The sequence below is a fragment of the Paramormyrops kingsleyae genome, chromosome 25 (assembly GCF_048594095.1).
Source record: "Paramormyrops kingsleyae isolate MSU_618 chromosome 25, PKINGS_0.4, whole genome shotgun sequence".
Taxonomy (NCBI): Eukaryota; Metazoa; Chordata; class Actinopteri; order Osteoglossiformes; family Mormyridae; genus Paramormyrops; species Paramormyrops kingsleyae.
This window is the reverse complement of record NC_132821.1, coordinates 14,089,244-14,100,887: the sequence shown is the minus strand read 5'-3', so window position 1 is coordinate 14,100,887 and position 11,644 is coordinate 14,089,244. Positions and strand designations below refer to the sequence as shown.

General features: G+C 46.5%; 1 non-coding gene across 1 annotated transcript; it reads right to left on the bottom strand.

The window, feature by feature from the left end:
• Window positions 1–6,097: 6,097 nt before the first annotated feature.
• Window positions 6,098–6,181, bottom strand: trnal-uaa (transfer RNA leucine (anticodon UAA)). Its single transcript has one exon. It is a non-coding gene; the product is annotated as a tRNA-Leu (tRNA).
• Between the last annotated feature and the right edge of the window lie 5,463 nt (window positions 6,182–11,644).

Here is an 11,644-nt window from a genome sequence, read left to right as displayed (position 1 = left end):
GTGATTGCAGGCACACAGGCTTAGCCCACTGAGCTATGAACACAGGTATGAGCTTCGCTGCTGAAAGTGGCAACACTGGCGCAAAGCTTCAGCGGCAGAGACGTATCCGTGTGCTATATTGTAGCCGATCAGTGTAAACACTACCCAGACATGTGCTCTTGTTTATTTCGGTCACAATGGGCGTATTCACATATTTCTTCACCCAATACTAACTGTCGGATTATCATGTTATTATCATGCGAATAGCGCGATTTGCAAGTGGGTGGGTGATCAGAGCCGCTTCGAGACGCAGACGCTTAAGTCAGTCACTCTTGTTCTTTCTATTCGTATCACGAAGCTGTAAAAATATATTTAGTTTCTACCTATATATATTTGAAAAGTAGACCGTCCAAAGTTTCTGAGGGTATTTTTAAAATGTGTATATGACAAAAACTCGCGGAGTTATTTAAACGGTCTCGCGAGAATTCTGTCAGATCCCGCCGGCGGGATCGCCGGTCCCAGGGGGTTAAGAAGCAGAAAAGGCTGATTAAGCTTTTCGCCTGTAAGAAAAACAGCGTCGCGAGGAAACGCAAGGCCGTGCTTCAGAAAGGAGGATTTTTGTTACCGCTGTTGTCAGTGGCTCTGCCATTCATCACAAGCCTGTTCACCAGTAAGACGGCTAACTAGCTTTTGTGTGTTTTTTCCACCACCGGCATGAGCGAGGTAAAAAAAATGTTCCTGTTGAGCCCCCAACAACTCCGTATGCTGACCCAGAGGGCGACCCCGCATACCACCACCATCGGGGAATCGGCCCTGGGTGAACTTGAAACCCAGATGCACGGTTTATTAAATCAGCCGGGTATGAACTCGCACGAAAAAGTAAAGAGATACAACCAATTGCTACAGAGGTATCTGAATTTAGTCCGAAAAGAGGAAAATCAGGGGCGAGAAATTATCCTTACCGAGCGGAAAGAAAAAACGGATGAGGAAAAGAGAGATGTGCCGGGGGAGGAGGAGGAGGAGGAGAGACAGCCCGGCGGCGCGACTAGGGACAAATCTGTACAGGAAGTTGTCCAGCAAGTGGCGCCCAGGGCTAGAAAGAACGTGGGGTACATCATGCAGAAACTGCTCGATTCCGACGGGGCAGTACGTTGGACCCAGTCGGGTGAACTCATCATCAGAGATAGTCCCATTAAAGGTTCCCATATTTTGGATTTGATGAAAACTTTATCCCAGCCGAAATCCCAGGCCGTCGGATATCCTAAAGGCTGGGAACCCTTTTTAAACGTAATATCCGAATTAAACATCCCCCTCACGACCGTCGGTAACATTCAAGCTAGGAAAGCCCTAAGCCATCTTAAAGATTACGGCGCTGGAAACGCCACGGCGAGGGGTCCCGCGCCACCCTCCTCGCCCCCTCCTGCGAAAAAGAAGCGCAAGAGACGTGCAAAATTTAGTACGGACGACTCTCCGCTTGTGGGTACCCCTCACACACCGCGTGATTCCTCCCCTGAATATCGTTTATGGCCTTTAAAGGGTACCCCTTATTCTCCGTGGATAGATTACAGCGATTAAGTGTTTTATGCGAGTGGGGAAAAAAAAAGACGCCTGTAACAACGAAAAAAGATGGTTAATAAAATGTTGATTTTATTGAATAAATGGTGTCACGCTGTTTTTTTTTTTATTTTTCTCTACAATAATCTAACAACTATAACAATCTTTAAATAGTTTTAAGGAACATACATTTTGCGGCTTTGAAAGTTTATCGGCATTAACACGGCTAATACAGTTTGAATATTTCTTGATAAACTTGGATACTAGAGCGTCGTTTTTCCTCAAGTCATCAGAGTACAGCATCATAGTCTCTTGAAATGAAAGTCCCTTGAAGCGGTGGTAGAGGAAAAAGGAGACGTGGGCCCCGCACGTGGAGGAAAAGTCGTGTTGAACTTGACGCGTATTATACCTTATTTCGCTAGCGTGCCTCCCCAAGAAGCGCATAAAACTTTTAGGGTAGTAAGGGGAATCGGGGGGATAACCGTAAGAATCAAAGAAGGAGGCTTTCCCCTCTTGGGGCTCCAAAATTATCCCGATCCAGTGTTCACCCTCTCTATTGCTGTCGTGCGTGTTTGCGACCAGAAAAGTGGGCCTCGTCTGTACGCTGGTGGGTAATAAATCGCTAGGCCACACACCTCCAAAAGCATCCCCCAGCAGGGGTCGTAAAAGGCATTCCAGCTGGTGAGTGTTCATGATTAAAAGTCCACCAAAACCTGTCTCTTGGAGTTTATTTCAATCACGGTGTCGAAGCAGGCGTAGACGATGAGACTCATTGTTCGAGGTAGCGGGGCTCTGAACCTTAAATCCAGACGGCACGTGCCGCTGATGACGGGTGACAGGGCACCTCCGTCCAGCTCGTCGTCTCGGGAGAGATTGAGAGCAAATAGCGAGTATCCGTTTTCAAAATCCTCACGGTTAATGCATAGCGCCGAATCCCTTAAATGCCTGTTTGTAGCCAGGAAAAGGTTGTAAAACTCTCTGACCGACTGCCTCGCGTTAAAATCGGGCTGGAACGGTTTGCTGGGTATGTGTCGACCGTTTACAGAGAGACTCAGAAATTCCAGGTCACAATGCTGAAACCTGAATGGGTTTCTGTTTCGCGTGCCCACGAACGCGGCGTGGTCCACGATCCCCAAAACGATGTAGCGTGGTAAGTTGCCCAGGAAAAGATTGTCCTGCGGGCAGACCCGCGACTGCGCGGGCAGCGTGTAATGTTTAACGACTATCCTGCTTATAGGGTACAGGGCGTTTGCTTTCATGAGAGCGGCCGAGTGACCCAGTGACACCGCCGGGGAGACGTCCACTTTTTTCACAAACAGGCTGGCCCTCAGTATTTTCAGCTCATAATCGGCGTCATTTCTACACATGAGACTAAAATCGCTTTTAGCCTTTACAAATTTTAAGCGTATATCCACATTGTTTAACAGCATTCGTTCGCTGAAAAAAATATCAGCGTGTATAGGGCCTATCAGAGAGAATTCCCGAGAGTTTCTACAGAAGGCAGCTCGCTTCTGCAACCCCACGTTAGGGCCCTGGGGGGTGATGTCCACGCTATCCAAGTCGGCTCCGCCGTCTTTGTACCAGAGCCCTGCCGAAAACTGACTCTCTAGCGTATCCGTAGAAAAATTGAGCAGGGTCTCTATGAATGACCTATAGGGGTGCGTGGCCGATGAGGAACTGATCAGGACGTCGTTCAGACTCACGTCCAGCTGAGAGAATATACAGTTTAGCGGGTACTGTATAATACCGCAGGGGTCAGCGTCAACCAGGGGGGCGCCGTCCGCCCTAACGATCTTGAGCCTTAGATATAGCAGTGTAGAGTTGAGGTCCAGATAGAAATTGCCCGACCCCGGTATTAGGAAATCCAAAACATCCTGATCGGTAATGGAATTTAATGGGTTGATTTCTACATAATTGGTCTGATCTATGGATAATTGCGTCATAGGGGCCGCAAACAGGTCCAGCTCAGATTTGGTGCATTCGGCCAAGAGGCGGTGAGCTAGAGCCATTCTTCCTTACGCTCTTAAAATATGTCCCCGGGGGGTTTCCTGTTTCTCTTTGAAGGTCGAGACTTGGGAATCCTGACAGCTCTGCTGCTGCGAGGTTTTTTATGACCGTGCTGCCTGGGTAAAGGCGCTGGGGCTCTCTTCCTACCCCTCTGAGATAGCAACAGCAGACCAGAGCCTTCCTGCTTGGGGTCACCGGTGTTTGTAAAACGGCCGCTGATTACAGAGCTGGCGAGATCCGAAGCTATTCCTTTGGCCGCCGATTTCAAATGAGGTTTCGCTAAATCAACTCCACGCTTAAGAAAGGGTAAAATGAATCTAAAAGCCCTACTGAGCATGGAGCCCAACCCACGCCCGTACATCACGGGGCTCCCCGCAAAACCGGGGAGCCCATGTCCCGCCTGACTGGTGTAATACTGAATAAATCTCTGCGAATTGTGGTACGCCATGCTCTCCCACCCCCTCAGCTTTCTCTCTTTTTTTTTTTTTAAAACGGGGATCTTTGGCACTGGGCGAAAGTGCAGCTTGACGATCGTTTTTCCGTAGGAGAAATTAATCAGAGTATTCTGATCGTTCTTTATCTCAATATGCAAATTCTGGAGGCTCTGCTTGTTCACCGGTACGTAGTGCAGCTTGTGGAACGGCAAAGTGACTACGTCGCCGAACCCACCGTCTATTTTAACGGTTCTCAGGAGCGGCACTACAAATTCCCCCACGTGCTGTGGATCCACAATGTTACAGTAGACGTACATATTATAGAATCCCGCGTGAATGTCGGACGGGTAGGGTGAGGTTGGCATGGTACCTCCTACGTTATACCAGCCACCCGGCTCAAAGCCCAGCATGTAGGCCAAAGTAGGTTTAAATTTGATCTTGTATTTCTGATTTCCGGTTATATTAACCCTTCGCGTAATCTCGTTGTATGCGAAGAAAACTTCCGTACCTAACTTTTTTAACGAAGCGTTGATTTCTGACACAATCTGTGAAACGGATTCATAATATCCGACTTTAATTTTCCGAGGGTACAGGTAAGGCAAATCCACTAGAGGATCGGCGTCTCTTCTTGCCTGCACCTCCGTATCCCGCAATTCAAAAGTATTTTCGGGGTGTGTAATATTACGCCACGTGTAACAATACATGATTTCAGCCAGTCCTACTTCGTAAGGCCCCCGTAGCTCTATAGGTCGCGAGAGCATCACGGTGTAATCCGAACTCTGGTTATCGGGGAAGATGGAGAGACAAGAGTTTGACGGTAGCGTGAGGTAAAAAGAGGGGCGATCCTCCATTTTTTTTTCCCCTTTTCTTTTAAAAATTAAATCCGTATCAAGTCCGACCGCGGTATCCACGAATCAAACCTCGAGGGCCAACCCTGCCAGCGTACTAAAATCCACTTTTTCCCCTTTTCGTCGGTCTTTGAGCCTATAACCTTCTCGACCTTGAACGCGCGTTTCGGAGATATTTTGACTTTCTGCAGCTCAGCTTCATAGAATGTCCCCTTGAGTATTTCACCGCGCACGTCCCTCAATTTATACACCGACGGGGATCTGGGTACACGTTCGCATATGACAAAGTACTCGTCAGTAAATGTCTGCTCGTACTTTTTGTCAAATATCTGACTGTGCTTGGAGACTCTCACAGTGTCCCCTATGTTAAACTTAAAACGTGGCCGTCTGCTTTTCTTCTTCTTCTTCAGAGGACCGTATAGATTATCAAATACTAGATGAGCATTATCGCTCGTGACCTCGAAAGGTTTCATTTTAATAGCGCTGTGAAATGACTGGTTGTACCCCTTTATTAGATCGTCCAACACATCCACGTATCGTCGAGTGTTTTTAGCCGTAAAGTACCTGTACATCCTCTCTTTTAACGTTCGGTTAAATCTCTCTACGACTGAAGCTTTAAGTTCACTACCCGTGGTGAAATGGGTGATTTTATGACTTTTTAAAAGTTTCTGAAAAGTCCCATTTAAAAACTCCTTACCGGCATCCGTCTGTAACTTGAGGGGCACACCCCCCTCAGTTAAAATAGCATCAAAGGCCTCCGTTACGACCACCCCCGTCTTGTTTCTTATGGCACGCGCGTAGGCCTTTTTAGAAAAAACATCAATCACCGTAAGGAGGTATTTTAACCCGTCGTTGTACGTGGCCAGCCCTTGCATGTCGCATAAATCGGCCTGCCACTGATACATGGCTCTCGGTACAAACACTCTGTTCCTGGGGAAATTCTTTTTAGCCGGCTTATGTAAAGTATAACTGTCTTGCATAGACAGCCACTCTCTGATGTCATCAGAAGCCACTTTTTTCCCCGTATCATCCTCCACGGCTCTCTGCAGTCTGGAGACACCCCCGTATGACCCCGGCTGGCTGGGGTCATAGTACGAACGGCTCAAGACACGAGCTGTAGTCTTGGCAACAGACATGCTTTTTCACACAGCGAGAGTGTGGGGGGTGAGAGCAGGGATGCGGCGTTTTATAGCTGTCTGGGGAGGGGGGTGAGTGAACACATTAATGAAATTGTGTGTTTTTTTCCCAATATGTGTAGAGTTTAGAAAAGAGTTTTAGCTGGGGCGGGATTCGAACCCACGCGGACATACGTCCATTGGATCTTAAGTCCAACGCCTTAAACCACTCGGCCACCCTGCTGAACATGTATATACAAAGACTATTGCAATGTTGTTCAACTCAATTTTATTGCAAGGGCATACATTTTAGTGAAAGATACATTTTCAAAATGCTGGTATACATTTTCTTTGTGAAAGATATAGTTTTAAAAATGCTATTACAAGGGTACACATTTTGTGAAAAATATAGTTTTAAAAATGCTATTACAAGGGTACACATTTAGTGAAAGATATAGTTTTAAAAACGTTATTACAAGGGCATACAATTAGTTACAGCCGTGACAGTTGTTGAGGTAGATATAGTTTAAAAACATTATTACAAGGGCACACAATTACAGGTAGTTACAGCCGTGACAGTTGTTGAGGTAGATTAGCGATGTCACATGCAGTAAGGTCCGTATAGAGGCCTTTTCAGCGATGCATGTATGCAGAGTAGAAAGCATCTGATTAACATCGAAAGGCTGCTTATTATGAAATTTAAAGGCAACTACATCTACGATTAAAGCATAAAATATAAAAATGTGATTACAGTCAAATTCATCATCGGGAATACAAGATAGACACGCGCGTATGAGACTTTCTGACGATTGGCCTTCTCTCTCTGCCATCGGCTGAGTAAGTAAAACTATTCCCCGCTGATAATGTTCTCCGACTTGAGCAATCTCAAATATCAGTCTATGAAAGCAGCAACAAGTATAATCATCCCGACAATCGCTTTTCTTTTTATCGATAGCATGCAACAACAGTGGGCTAACTTTTTCTAAAAAAACATTTAACATAAACCGCCGTAAAACGCTGCCGATACCGTTCCCCATTACAAATTGCGTTTTGTTTTAGTCTTGGGCCTCCCAACGACTCAGAAACTCTTCTTCCAGGATCTGCTTAAGCGCGGGGGTCTGTTCAAACAGATCCTGTTCCAGGCGAGTGATTTCCAGCATTCCGTCGCGGGCCTCGCGTAGATCATACAGGATAGCTTCCACGGTCCCCTCCAACCTGCCGATGGAAGCTCGGATGCCCAGGGTCGTCAGAACGTGAATCAAGGCGGGTGTCAGCCGGCTGGTCCACAGGTCACTCAGCACAGAGTCAAAGTGTATGTAAAAGTAATTCCTGCCGGCGGGAAACAGGCAAGGGTGCTGTCTTTGACTGGGATGATCCACCTCGCAGCCGTAGCAGTTTTTCTGCTGATGCTTCCTGATGACTGAGGCTAAAAGCCCCACTATCATGGCTTTTATGCAGCTGAGCATCCCTATGCACAAAGCCGGTCTGGAGAGAAGCGTGCAGATCTCAGGGGTCGGAGGGACCTCTCCAGGAACAGAGGCCGGTGTCGGTGGAGGGGTCGGAGGGAGCTCTCCGGCATCAGAGGCCTGTGATGCTGCTGGTGAAGGGGGTGAAAAGGCCTCATTCTCCCCGCCGCTTTCGTCGTCGTCGTCGGAGAACACTTTGTCGCTGTAATTTGCTGCTGCTGCTGCCATGATGATGATGATGATGTTTGTGAAAGGGGGTTGTAAAGGCGTCCAGTTATATACAGGCGGAGGGTGAGGGGAGGGGGGGTGATCCTTAGGGCGTAGGTTTTTGCATCTCCTTACGTACCCGACTCTCCTTGAACAGCGCTTGGAAGTAATCGCTCTTTTCTTCAATCAGCCGCATCCAAATCATGAACGGAATTCTCATTCCACAACAGTCGCATTTAGGCAGCTGCCATATATTCAGCATTCTCTTGTCCAGCTCCCCGGTCGCGTCCCACTTCATAAAGGTGCTCCGTTGTTTACCAGTGTCAGCATCTCTATAGTGCATCTCCATTCTAGCGGTCTCTGTCTCAAAGTCGGGGTCGGTGCTCTCCTTCATCATCGGGATAACGACAGTCTTCAAGTTTCCCCATTCCATTTCAGAAAAACATGCCAGATGCGGGTCATCTTTCCCCGGGTCTGCGGCATCTCCGCTGACCTGAAAGATGCGTAGTTCCTCCGCAACATTGTCAAAGAGGCAGACCACTTTATCCCCGTTGGGCAGCTCCCAGGTAACTCTCAGGTCTCCAGACGGCTGCATCAAAAGTACCCGTCTATGCCTCGTAGGAGTCTTCTTCTTGGGAGCCCCCGGAGGCCGCATAACAGCCTCCTCCTGCTCCTGCTGAGTCTTAGGTGGTGTTGAGGCTGAATCGTTCATTTCCATAGTGCCAGACATGTCTGTGTTTCTTAAAAAATCAGTGTTGGCCCTACAGCGCAAAGCTCCCTATATTCTCCACGGCCTGATGGTGGGGGGCGTGGCACGCATGGTAAGGCCATGATGATACTGGGTGTGGGGTACTTGTGTCTACCAAAGGAGGGAAACCCTGCTCAAGGTAATAAAAATTTCAGCGGTTGCTTACTTTTTAGGATTTATTTAAGGAGAAATATACGTCCTGTCAAGTTTTATCTGTTGTCTATTTCGATGTACGTTTTAACTGCGCAGACGGTATGGGGGGAGTCGGGGGGAAAAGACAAAATTTACTGAAATACAAAATGTCAAACTTGATGTGTGGCGGGGAGACGGGGGGAAAAGACAAAATTTCAAACAAAATTTACTGAAATACAAAATGTCAAACTTGATCTGTGGCCCAAATTACAGTTTGACCGGGATTTGACCTATCGGGATGTACATAGGTTGCATGAGGAAAAACACAAGGCCAAACTGCTACTGCTGCTGCAGGGGGGTGTCGGCTTTCACGCACACACACACACACACAGACACACACAGATGGTCAAACTACTGCTAAGCGTTTTTTACTGAACGTCAGACCCTCCTCCTCCTCCTCTCATTCTTAGCTCCAACTTGTTCATTCTCACAGGGTTTCTTTCAGTCTCGCGCAGCACAACTCTCAGCTCTCCGGCATCGCTCTCTCCGAGTCCTTTGCGGATTATCCAAAGCCACGGGACCTTACCACGGTACCGCACCAGACACAGCATCGCTCTCTCCGAGCCCTTTTCTACAGATTCTCCAAAGCCACGGACCTTACCACGGTGGTACAGCGTACGCTCACACTCCATCAGGTAACCCACCCCCACTCAGACCCAGTGTTTGGGACCTTAACGCACCAACCCCCCTGCTCAGTCCCCTGCTCGGCACCCGGTGGATGCAGACAAAACAACACACTCATAAGCACTCTCCTCAATATAAAATAATAATTAAATAATAATACATAATTAAATTATAATACATAATTAAATTATAATAATTATAATAAATAAATAAACTATATACAAATAAACCCCTATCCCAACGTCACAGCCAGGTGACGTCACGCCCCAGAACCGCCCATCCAGTGAACTTTTGACCCGTGACCTTTATGACCTTTGGGTCATAAATCTTTTTGAAAGAAGCGGCATTCTATCTCTCTTATATATATTAGTTATAGACGATGTTGGATTAGTAATAAGAACTGGTAAGTTACTAGTGTCCTCAACAGTGAATACCCGTGCAAAACTATCATTGAACTCATTTACTATGTCAATGTCGTTTTCAATTATAAGACCCTTACTATCCTGCAGATTAGTGATTTCAGCTTTTAGAGCTCTTTTAGAGTTAAAATACTGGAAGAAACTTTTAACGTCATCCTTAGCCTCCAATGCGATCTTCCTTTCGACATTCCTTTTAGCTCGTCTAATGTCATTTTTTAATTCAGCCTGTAGATTTAGATACTCTTGCTTTATTATGTCATCATCAGTTATTTTCCATCTCTGGAACAAAGCCCTTTTCATCCTTACTTTATACTTTATGTCCCTATTAAACCACCTAGGTTGCAATTTCCTAGATTTATTCTTGCTAGAAACAGGTATGAAGTCCTCTTGTACTTGCAATAATGTGCTTTTAAAAAATTCCTATGCCTCTTCAACAGTTTTGTTAATTAACTCCATCCAGTTCACAGTTTCTAGTTTTAATCTCATACAATTGAAGTTAGCCTTCCTAACATTATATATTTTTGATTTGGACTTTGCTCTTCGGGCACTAAACTTAACCTCAAATTTAACCATGTTATGATCGCTACTGTCAAGTGGTTCTAAAACGTCTAATTTACCAATCCTGTCCTGGTTATTAGACAAAACAAGATCAAGAATGGCATCTCCCCTGGTAGGGGTGTTAACAAACTGAGTAAAAAAACAATCCTGTACTAATTCCACCATGTCAAGTTCATTTTCAGAAGAGCCAGCAACAATGTCCCACTGCATCCCCGGTAGATTAAAATCACCCATAACTACCACATAATTTTTATTGCTCATAATCCTAATATCACTGTATAACAATCTGCTTTCCTCAGCAGCTACATTGGGTGCTCTGTAACAAACACCGACAATTAGGCTATTTGAGTTTGTAGCATCTAATTTTACCCATATAGCTTCCGTACTTTTACTTATATCAGTAAGCTCCCTTGCCTGCAAGTTTTCCTTTACATATACTGCAACACCACCTCCCTTCTTACCTATACGGTCTTTACGGAACAATGTGTAACCATCCATATTATATTCTTGTCCATCCTTATCACTCAACCACGTTTCAGTTATTGCTATAATATCATAAGAGTCTGATGAGATAAGAGCCTCTAAATCATGAATTTTATTCCTAATACTCCTGGCGTTTAAATACAGACAACAAAGGGTAGGCCTATTACAGTGCCTACTTATAATATGATTTTTTGGGGCTTTCCGTTTCCCCCCAGTTACATACTTAACTAACCTCCCTGCCCCCCCAGTCCCTAGTTTAAACATTCCTCAACTACTCTACAAATACGCCTTCCCAGTACACTGGTTCCCCTCCGGTTCAGATGCAACCCATCCGGCTTGAACAGGTCCCACCTGTTCCAGAAGGTCCTCCAGTGCCCCATAAACCTAAACCCCTCTTTCCTACACCATCCTTTTAGCCACGCATTTAATCTCCTTATCTCAGTTAACTTAGCCTGACTTGCGCGTGGCACGGGGAGTATTTCAGAAAATACCACCATGGACGTTCTGCTTCTAAGCTTATTGGCGACTTCTATAAATTTATCCTGCAGAACAGCCCTTCTACCCTTGCCTATGTCATTGGTGCCAACATGCACCACGACAACTGGATCCACCCCAGCTGGGGCCAAAAGCTTGTCCACACGATCTGGAAGGTCTCCTACCTGGGCACCAGGCAGGCAAGACACCGTACGGGACCCTCTATCACGCATGCACACATAACTGTCTACTCCCCTAATAATTGAATCCCCCACTACCACAACCTCCCTTTTTCTGGGGGGAGGGGGCTCCTCAGTGCCCAAGGGCCCACCTGCTTCCCCAGTCCCTTCCGGCTCTAAAGCTGGAAGCACCTGAAACCTGTTAGACACAGACACCTCAGGTGATGCCGCCTCTGTAACATGTGTACGCCTTTTCCTGCGTCTACGACCTACGGTCACCCAGCTCTCTCGACCTCTCTGCTCTTCATTCTCCCTCCCCCCCGCTAGTGGCATACACACCATCTCCCTAAACGGCGT